The sequence below is a fragment of the Macaca thibetana genome, chromosome 6, assembly GCF_024542745.1.
Source record: "Macaca thibetana thibetana isolate TM-01 chromosome 6, ASM2454274v1, whole genome shotgun sequence".
Taxonomy (NCBI): domain Eukaryota; kingdom Metazoa; phylum Chordata; class Mammalia; order Primates; family Cercopithecidae; genus Macaca; species Macaca thibetana.
The window spans coordinates 113,468,693-113,479,447 of NC_065583.1; positions in this window are offsets into that span (position 1 = coordinate 113,468,693).

Sequence of the window (10,755 nt, forward strand, 5' to 3'; positions counted from 1 at the left end):
AGGATAAACTCACTAATTACATTTAGGTATTAACTAGGAGTAAAAAGATAGGACTTCAGATCAGGAGGTGGAAGTGTATGGGATGAAGTTGTCACTATCTAGTATCAACATCACTCTTACTAGACAACCAACAGACAATAGGCAAAAAAAGGTGTAACAAAGGGTTTTATATAAAGGTACTTATATAAAGGTAACCATTAACATACAATTTCAAACTTTCCTAAATACCAAATATGTACTGGTCAGGGGAGCGGAGCAGTGAGAGAGAGAGACCAAACTAAAAACAATGTAGTAAAAAAACTAGATGAATATTAAAAGATTTATATTTTTATAAAGAAAAGAGAATGATAGCTTATAAGTGTTTCTTGTATTATCTAAATGGTGCAGCAGCCATAAATAAAACGAATAAAATGTTACTTACGGGAAAGAGGAGAAAGGGATACAAGAGAGAGGGAAGAGACAGAATTTGGACTTCATTGAATGGGACTTATTTTGTGGATGTCACTTTCAGACCAAATATACATTTCATATAATCATAAAACAAAATGAAAATTTATAAAACATAAAAGTCAAAAGTGAAGTGAAATGAATGAACCTAAATGTGTATCCAGTTGGTGGCATAATAGCAATGAAAGTACCTTTACAATTGGCTTTTTTTTTTTTTTTTAGTAGCAAAACATGTAGATTTAATGTTAAAATATTATGTTTTACAAAGGTATGCCTAGTCTTTGTTTCATTGTACGGATAGCAGATTTCAGAGTTCATTTTCTGGGTGTATACTTTTACAACCCACTCTCCCCATTTTTATCATACGCACTTTCAAACATCAACACAATCTCTTCATAAATACCACACTGAATGGCTACAAAATAGCCCATCATAAGACTTTGCCAACTTTCTTTGATTATAATATCTTCTTTTTTTTTTTAAGTAATACTGATGATGGCTGAAGAATTGGGTCTGTAGGTCAGGTAGCCTGCCCTGGTGGTAGAAAACACTCACTGGGCAATGCCTCTTTACAGAAAAATGATATCTATGATCATTCAAAGAAAAAGAAAGTGAGTGAAATGGCAGGTGAGGATTCACAACTGACTTTAAAACCCAGCTATTTGGCCATACATCTCTGGTGGGACATATCCTAATGAATGACAAAAGAACTGAAAAATAATCTCATACTTTTTCTGTAATCAAATTATTGATTGTTGTGGTGTTGGTATAGTTTTTCTAAGACTATTATTTACATATTGTGGGGAAAAAAACAGATGGGTATTTTGTCGTCATGAAGAAGCAAGATTTTTAGCTTGAAAGAAAGGAGATATCGATGTACAATTGGTGTTTTTTAAAAAAGCCCCTTATCTTTACGGAGCAAGATGGCCGAATAGGAACAGCTCCAGTCTCCAACTTCCAGCGCGAGCGACACAGAAGACTGGTGATTTCTGCATTTTCAACTGAGGTACTGGGATCATCTCACTAGGGAGTGCAAGGACAATCGGTGCTGGTCAGCTGCTGCAGCCCGACCAGCGAGAGCTGAAGCAGGGTGAGGCATCGCCTCACCTGGGAAGCGCAAGGGGGAAGGGAATCCCTTTTCCTAGCCAGGGGAACTGAGACACACAACACCTGGAAAATCGGGTAACTCCCACCCAAATACTGCGCTTAAAGCAAACGGGCACACCAGGAGATTATATCCCACACCTGGCCGGGAGGGTCCCATGCCCACGGAGCCTCCCTCATTGCTAGCACAGCAGTCTGCGATCTAACTGCAAGGCAGCAGCGAGGCTGGGGGAGGGGCATCCGCCATTGCTGAGGCTTAAGTAGGTAAACAAAGCCGCTGGGAAGCTCGAACTGGGTGGAGCTCACAGCAGCTCAAGGAAACCTGCCTGTCTCTGTAGACTCCACCTCTGGGGACAGGGCACAGCTAAACAACAAAAGCAGCAGACACCTCTGCAGACGCAAATGACTCTGTCTGACAGCTTTGAAGAGAGCAGTGGATCTCCCAACACGGAGGTTGAGATCTGAGAAGGGACAGACTGCCTGCTCAACTGGGAGTAGCCTAACTGGGAGACATCCCCCACTAGGGGCAGTCTGACACCCCACACCTCACAGGGTGGAGTACACCCCTGAGAGGAAGCTTCCAAAGCAAGAATCAGACAGGTACACTCACTGTTCAGCAATATTCTATCTTCTGCAGCCTCCTGAGTAGCCTAACTGGGAGACATCCCCCACTAGGGGTAGTCTGACACCCCACACCTCACAGGGTGGAGTACTCCCCTGAGAGGAAGCTTCCAAAGCAAGAATCAGACAGGTACACTCACTGTTCAGCAATATTCTATCTTCTGCAGCCTCTGCTGCTGATACCCAGGCAAACAGGTCCTGGAGTGGACCTCAAGCAATCTCCAACAGACCTACAACTGAGGGCCCTGACCGTTAGAAGGAAAACTATCAAACAGGAAGGACACCTACACCAAAACCCCATCAGTACGTCACCATCATCAAAGACCAGAGGCAGATAAAACCACAAAGATGGGGAAAGAGCAGGGCAGAAAAGCTGGAAATTCAAAAAATAAGAGCACATCTCCCCCGGCAAAAGAGTGCAGCTCATCGCCAGCAACAGATCAAAGCTGGACGGAGAATGACTTTGACAAGATGAGAGAAGAAGGCTTCAGTCCATCAAATTTCTCAGAGCTAAAGGAGGAATTACATACCCAGCGCAAAGAAACTAAAAATCTTGAAAAAAAAAAAGTGGAAGAATTGATAGCAAGAGTAATTAATGCAGAGAAGGTCATAAACGAAATGAAAGAGATGAAAACCATGACATGAGAAATACGTGACAAATGCACAAGCTTCAGTAACTGACTCGATCAACTGGAAAAAACAGTATCAGCAATTGAGGATCAAATGAATGAAATGAAGCGAGAAGAGAAACCAAAAGAAACAAGAAGAAAAAGAAATGAATAAAGCCTGCAAGAAGTATGGGATTATGTAAAAAGACCAAATCTACGTCTGATTGGGGTGTCTGAAAGTGAGGGGGGGAAATGGAACCAAGTTGGAAAACACTCTTCAGGATATCATCCAGGAGAACTTCCCCAACCTAGTAGGGCAGGCCAACATTCAAATCCAGGAAATACAGAGAACACCACAAAGATACTCCTCTAGAAGAGCAACTCCAAGACACATAATTGCCAGATTCACCAAAGTTGAAATGAAGGAAAAAATCTTAAGGGCAGCCAGAGAGAAAGGTCGGGTTACCCACAAAGGGAAGCCCATCAGACTAACAGCAGATCTCTCAGCAGAAACTCTGCAAGCCAGAAGAGAGTGGGGGCCAATATTCAACATTCTTAAAGAAAAGAATTTTAAACCCAGAATTTCATATCCAGCCAAACTAAGTTTCATAAGTGAAGGAGAAATAAAATCCTTTACAGATAAGCAAATGCTTAGAGATTTTGTCACCACTAGGCCAGCCTTACAAGAGACCCTGAAGGAAGCACTAAACATGGCAAGGAACAACCGGTACCAGCCATTGCAAAAACATGCCGAAATGTAAAGACCATCGAGGCTAGGAAGAAACTGCATCAACTAACGAGCAAAATAACCAGTTAATATCATAATGGCAGGATCAAGTTCACACATAACAATCTTAAACTTAAATGTAAATGGACTAAATGCTCCAATTAAAAGACACAGACTGGCAAACTGGATAAAGAGTCAAGACCCATCAGTCTGCTGTATTCAGGAGACCCATCTCACATGCAGAGACATACATAGGCTCAAAATAAAGGGATGGAGGAAGATTTACCAAGCAAATGGAGAACAAAAAAAAGCGGGGGTTGCAATACTAGTCTCTGATAAAACAGACTTTAAACCATCAAAGATCAAAAGAGACAAAGAAGGCCATTACATAATGGTAAAGGGATCAATTCAACAGGAAGAGCTAACTATCCTAAATATATATGCACCCAATACAGGAGCACCCAGATTCATAAAGCAAGTCCTTAGAGACTTACAAAGAGACTTAGACTCCCATACAATAATAATGGGAGACTTCAACACTCCACTGTCAACATTAGACAGATCAACGAGACAGATAGTTAACAAGGATATCCAGGAATTGAACTCATCTCTGCAGCAAGCAGACCTAATAGACATCTATAGAACTCTCCACCCCAAATCAACAGAATATACATTCTTCTCAGCACCACATCGTACTTACTCCAAAATCGACCACGTAATTGGAAGTAAAGCACTCCTCAGCAAATGTACAAGAACAGAAATTATAACAAACGGTCTCTCAGACCACAGTGCAATCAAACTAGAACTCAGGACTAAGAAACTCAATCAAAACCGCTCAACTACATGGAAACTGAACAACCTGCTCCTGAATGACTACTGGGTACATAACGAAATGAAGGCAGAAATAAAGATGTTCTTTGAAACCAATGAGAACAAAGATACAACATACCAGAATCTCTGGGACACATTTAAAGCAGTGTGTAGAGGGAAATTTATAGCACTAAATGCCCACAAGAGAAAGCAGGAAAGATCTAAAATTGACACTCTAACATCACAATTAAAAGAACTAGAGAAGCAAGAGCAAACACATTCGAAAGCTAGCAGAAGGCAAGAAATAACTAAGATCAGAGCAGAACTGAAGGAGATAGAGACACAAAAAAACCCTCCAAAAAATCAATGAATCCAGGAGTTGGTTTTTTGAAAAGATCAACAAAATTGACAGACCGCTAGCAAGGCTAATAAAGAAGAAAAGAGAGAAGAATCAAATAGATGCAATAAAAAATGATAAAGGGGATATCACCACTGACCCCACAGAAATACAAACTACCATCAGAGAATACTATAAACACCTCTACGCAAATAAACTAGAAAATCTAGAAGAAATGGATAATTTCCTGGACACTTACACTCTTCCAAGACTAAACCAGGAAGAAGTTGAATCCCTGAATAGATCAATAGCAGGCTCTGAAATTGAGGCAATAATTAATAGCCTACCAACCAAAAAAAGTCCAGGACCAGATGGATTCACAGCTGAATTCTACCAGAGGTACAAGGAGGAGCTGGTACCATTCCTTCTGAAACTATTCCAATCAATAGAAAAAGAGGGAATCCTCCCTAACTCATTTTATGAGGCCAACATCATCCTGATACCAAAGCCTGGTGGAGACACAATAAAAAAAGAGAATTTTAGACTAGTATCCCTGATGAACATTGATGCAAAAATCCTCAATAAAATACTGGCAAACCGGATTCAGCAGCACATCAAAAAGCTTATCCACCATGATCAAGTGGGCTTCATCCCTGGGATGCAAGGCTGGTTCAACATTTGCAAATCAATAAACATAATCCAGCATATAAACAGAACCAAAGACAAGAACCACATGATTATCTCAATAGATGCAGAAAAGGCCTTTGACAAAATTCAACAGCCCTTCATGCTAAAAACTCTCAATAAATTCAGTATTGATGGAACGTACCTCAAAATAATAAGAGCTATTTATGACAAACCCACAGCCAATATCATACTGAATGGGTAAAAACTGGAAAAATTCCCTTTGAAAAGTGGCACAAGACAGGGATGCCCTCTCTCACCACTCCTATTCAACATAGTGTTGGAAGTTCTGGCTAGGGCAATCAGGCAAGAGAAAGAAATCAAGGGTATTCAGTTAGGAAAAGAAGAAGTCAAATTGTCCCTGTTTGCAGATGACATGATTGTATATTTAGAAAACCCCATTGTCTCAGCCCAAAATCTCCTTAAGCTGATAAGCAACTTCCGCAAAGTCTCAGGATACAAAATTAATGTGCAAAAATCACAAGCATTCTTATACACCAGTAACAGACAAACAGAGAGCCAAATCAGGAATGAACTTCCATTCACAATTGCTTCAAAGAGAATAAAATACCTAGGAATCCAACTTACAAGGGATGTAAAGGACCTCTTCAAGGAGAACTACAAACCACTGCTCAGTGAAATAAAAGAGGACACAAACAAATGGAAGAACATACCATGCTCATGGATAGGAAGAATCAATATCATGAAAATGGCCATACTGCCCAAGGTAATTTATAGATTCAATGCCATCCCCATCAAGCTACCAATGAGTTTCTTCATAGAATTGGAAAAAACTGCTTTAAAGTTCATATGGAACCAAAAAAGAGCCCGCATCTCCAAGACAATCCTAAGTCAAAAGAGCAAAGCTGGAGGCATCATGCTACCTGACTTCAAACTATACTACAAGGCTACAGTAACCAAAACAGCATGGTACTGGTACTGAAACAGAGATATAGACCAATGGAACAGAACAGAGTCCTCAGAAATAATACCACACATCTACAGCCATCTGATCTTTGACAAACCTGAGAGAAACAAGAAATGGGGAAAGGATTCCCTATTTAATAAATGGTGCTGGGAAAATTGGCTAGCCATAAGTAGAAAGCTGAAACTGGATCCTTTCCTTACTCCTTATATGAAAATTAATTCAAGATGGATTAGGGACTTAAATGTTAGACCTAATACCATAAAAACCCTAGAGGAAAACCTAGGTAGTACCATTCAGGACATAGGCATGGGCAAAGACTTCATGTCTAAAACACCAAAAGCAATAGCAACAAAAGCCAAAATTGACAAATGGGATCTAATTAAACTAAAGAGCTTCTGCAAAGCAAAAGAAACTACCATCAGAGTGAACAGGAAACTTACAGAATGGGAGAAAAATTTTGACTCATCTGACAAAGGGCTAATATCAAGAACCTACAAAGAACTCAAACAAATTTACAAGAAAAAAACAAACAACCCCATCAAAAAGTGGGCAAAGGATATGAACAGACATTTCTCAAAAGAAGACGTTCATACAGCCAACAGACACATGAAAAAATGCTCATCATCACTGGCCATCAGAGAAATGCAAATCAAAACCACAATGAGATACCATCTCACACCAGTTAGAATGGCGATCATTAAAAAGTCAGGAAACAACAGGTGCTGGAGAGGATGTGGAGAAATAGGAACACTTTTACACTGTTGGTGGGATTGTAAACTAGTTCAACCATTATGGAAAACAGTATGGCGATTCCTCAAGGATCTAGAACTAGATGTACCATATGACCCAGCCATCCCATTACTGGGTATATACCCAAAGGATTATAAATCATGCTGCTATAAAGACACATGCACACGTATGTTTATTGCGGCACTATTCACAATAGCAAAGACTTGGAATCAACCCAAATGTCCATCAGTGACAGACTGGATTAAGAAAATGTGGCACATATACACCATGGAATACTATGCAGACATAAAAAAGGATGAGTTTGTGTCCTTTGTAGGGACATGGATGCAGCTGGAAACCATCATTCTTAGCAAACTATCACAAGAACAGAAAACCAAACACCGCATGTTCTCACTCATAGGTGGGAACTGAACAATGAGATCACTTGGACTCGGGAAGGCGGACATCACACACCGGGGCCTATCATGGGGAGGGGGGAGGGGGGAGGGATTGCATTGGGAGTTATACCTGATGTAAATGACGAGTTGATGGGTGCTGACGAGTTGATGGGTGCCGCACACCAACATGGCACAAGTATACATATGTAACAAACCTGCACGTTATGCACATGTACCCTAGAACTTAAAGTATAATAATAAATAAATAAATAAATAATAAAAATAAAAATAAAAAGCCCCTTATTCTAAATTTTAATTTTAACTATTACTATGAACTAATATATATGTATATTAACAGTATGTTTTAGAAATTTTAGATATATATATCCATTGTCTTGATATATTTCTTGATATATTTCTATGTATTAGATAGATAGATCGTGTATATATATATATATATATATATATATCTTTTTACTTGAGACAAAGTCTCACTCTGTCGCCCAGGCTGGAGTACAGCAATGCAGTCTCAGCTCACTGCAACCTCTGCCTCCCGGGTTCAAGTGATCCTCCTGCCTCAGCCTCCCGATTAGCTGGGATTACAGGTGCCTGCCACCATGCCCAGCTAACTTTTGTATTTTTAGTAGAATTGGGGTTTCACCATGTTGGCCAGACTGGTCTTGAACTCCTTACTTCAAGTGATCCACCCACTTGAAGTCTCAGCCTCCCAAAGTGCTGGGATTAAAAGTGTGAGACACCATGCCTGGCAGAACTAATAATGTATTTTATCTGAAATAAAAATCCCTAGCTCTATCTTCTGACGAGGCCTAGAAGCAATGACTAACTCAGTGTGCTCAGCATACCTAGGGCCCAGATTATGGTCTCTAAGTATCTTTTCTCACAAAAAGGAACAAAGGTTTCTTAAATTTCTAAGTCTGAGTCTGGAGGAGGAAACATATAAGACAACCTAGAACATCTTGTCATACCACAAAGTAAGAGAGCTGCTACCAAAGATTATTAAGGTCATGTCAAAGACAGAAATAAATACTTTGGGAGTCATTCTGAAGGCCCAACTGGCTAAAGATGGATCTATTTGAGTATTAATAGGTTAATAATTGCAATGTATTAAAACATATCAAATATTATTAAATCCATGAATTTATATGATTTTTTTTTTGAGACAGAATCTCACTCTGTCACCCAGGCAGGAGTGCAGTGATGCAATCTCAGCTCACTACAACCTCCATCTCCTGGGTTCAAGTGATTCTCATGCCTCAGCCTCCCAAGTAGTTGAGTTTACAGGTGCACACCACTATGCCCAGCTAATTTTTGTATTTTTATTAGAGACAGCGTTTCACCATGTTGGCCAGCCTGGTCTGGAACTCTTGGCCTTAAGTGATCCACCTTCCTCCACCTCCAAAAGTGCTGGGATTACAGTGTGAGCAACTGCACCTAGCGTATGACTTTTTAAAACTCCATTGTGTTAGTCTGCACATTGCTATAAAGAACTATCTGAGACCAGACAATTTATGAAGAAAAGAGGTTTGACTCACAGTTATGCAGGCTGTACAGGAAGCATGACTGGGGAGGCCTCAGGAAACTTACAATCGTGGCAGAAGGCAAAGGGGAAGCAGGCACATCTTCACATGGTAGAGCAGGAGAGAGAGAAAGAGAGAGATGAAAGGGGAAAGTGCTACACACTTTCCAACAACCAGGTCTCCTGAGAACTCAAGCACGAAACAGCACTAGGGGGATGGTGCTAAACCATTAGAAACCACTCCCATGATCCAGTCACCTCCCACCAGGGCCACCTCCAACACTGGGGATCACAATTCAACATGAGATTTGGGTGGGGACACTACCAAACCATATCAGCCATCAATCACCTTGAGAAGTTATCACTGGAAAGCAAGCAGCAAAAGTCAAATGGGAAACTCTATGATGAACAATCCAGTTTATTCAACAAAACGTATAGCAAAGGAAAAACAAAAGTAGGTGTGATGCAGATCAAAAGATCTTTAGGACATGTATCAAATAATGAGGATCCTAACTTAAACAAACTCAGAAAAATGTATGTCTGATTAGATATCTGATAATATTAGGGAATTGTTGCTCTTTTTTGAGGTGTGATCATTGTATTGTGGCTTTATTTTATTGCAATAGTCTTCTTTTAGAGACATGTGCAGAGATATTTCTAGCTGAAGAGGACTGAATAGTAACCCTCAAAATTCACATCTTCCCTGGATCCTTAGAATGTGACCTTATTTGGAAATAAGGTCATCACGGACATAATTAGTTAAGATGAGATCATACTGGAGTAGAATAGGCCCTTAATGCATTGTGACAGGCATCTTGTAAGAAGAGAAGAGACACAGCAACAGCACAAGGAAAATGCTACATGAAGACACAGGTTGTGATGCATCTACAAGCCTAGGAACCCCAAGGACTGCCAACAACCATAAGAAACTCGGAGAGAGGTGTGAGCAGATGCTTCCTCAGTGCACCCAGAAGGAACCAACTATTATGACACCTTGATCTCAGACTTCTAGCCTCCAGGGATGGGAGACATAAATGCCTGTTGTTTTGAGCCGCCTGTTATGGCAGCCCTAGGAAACATACAGATATGATGCCTCGGATTTGCTTCAAGGTCACCCAGCGTGGGTGGGGAACGGATGGGGGTAGAAATGAAAGAAGTTAAGCCTTGAGTTGATCATTGTACCTAGGAGATGGAGTGTGGAGGGTTCATTATGCTATTCTCCCTACTTTTGAATGTGTTTTAAAGTTTATATAGTGAAAATTTTTTAACAAATTATACCTCATATGTGCATGGTGAGTTCCCACTTCTTACAACAATTTAATGTACTGCATGTTTATTAAACATTTTATGTGTCTAGCTGTGTTTTCGCTGTTGTGTATTGTATTGTATATTGAGTATTTGTGATCCCCACTTCATAGGCACAAAGAGGGTGAGCAGTTTGTCTTTTGTCCCAGAGCCAGTCTGCAGGATCATCAAGGTTAAACCTCAGTCTGCGGATTCTTGGTTTAGTGCCTTTCCCTATGTCGTATGTACCACACCCTCATCATTCCTGTACAGAACTCCACGTACTCACAAGACAGGATCCCCACATGTAGAAAATTCATAATCTTGTTGAGGAGGTCATACCTATATTGTGAAATCTTCAGAGAATCATAGGAAACCCTAAGCAATAAAATATATGTCCAATACAATAAAATAAATATCAGAATATATGATACAAAAAAAACCACGCTTGAGGCCAGGTGTGGTGGTTCATGCCTGCAATCCCAGCACTTTGGGACACCAAGGCAGGAGGATCACCTGAGCCCACAAGTTCGAGACCAGT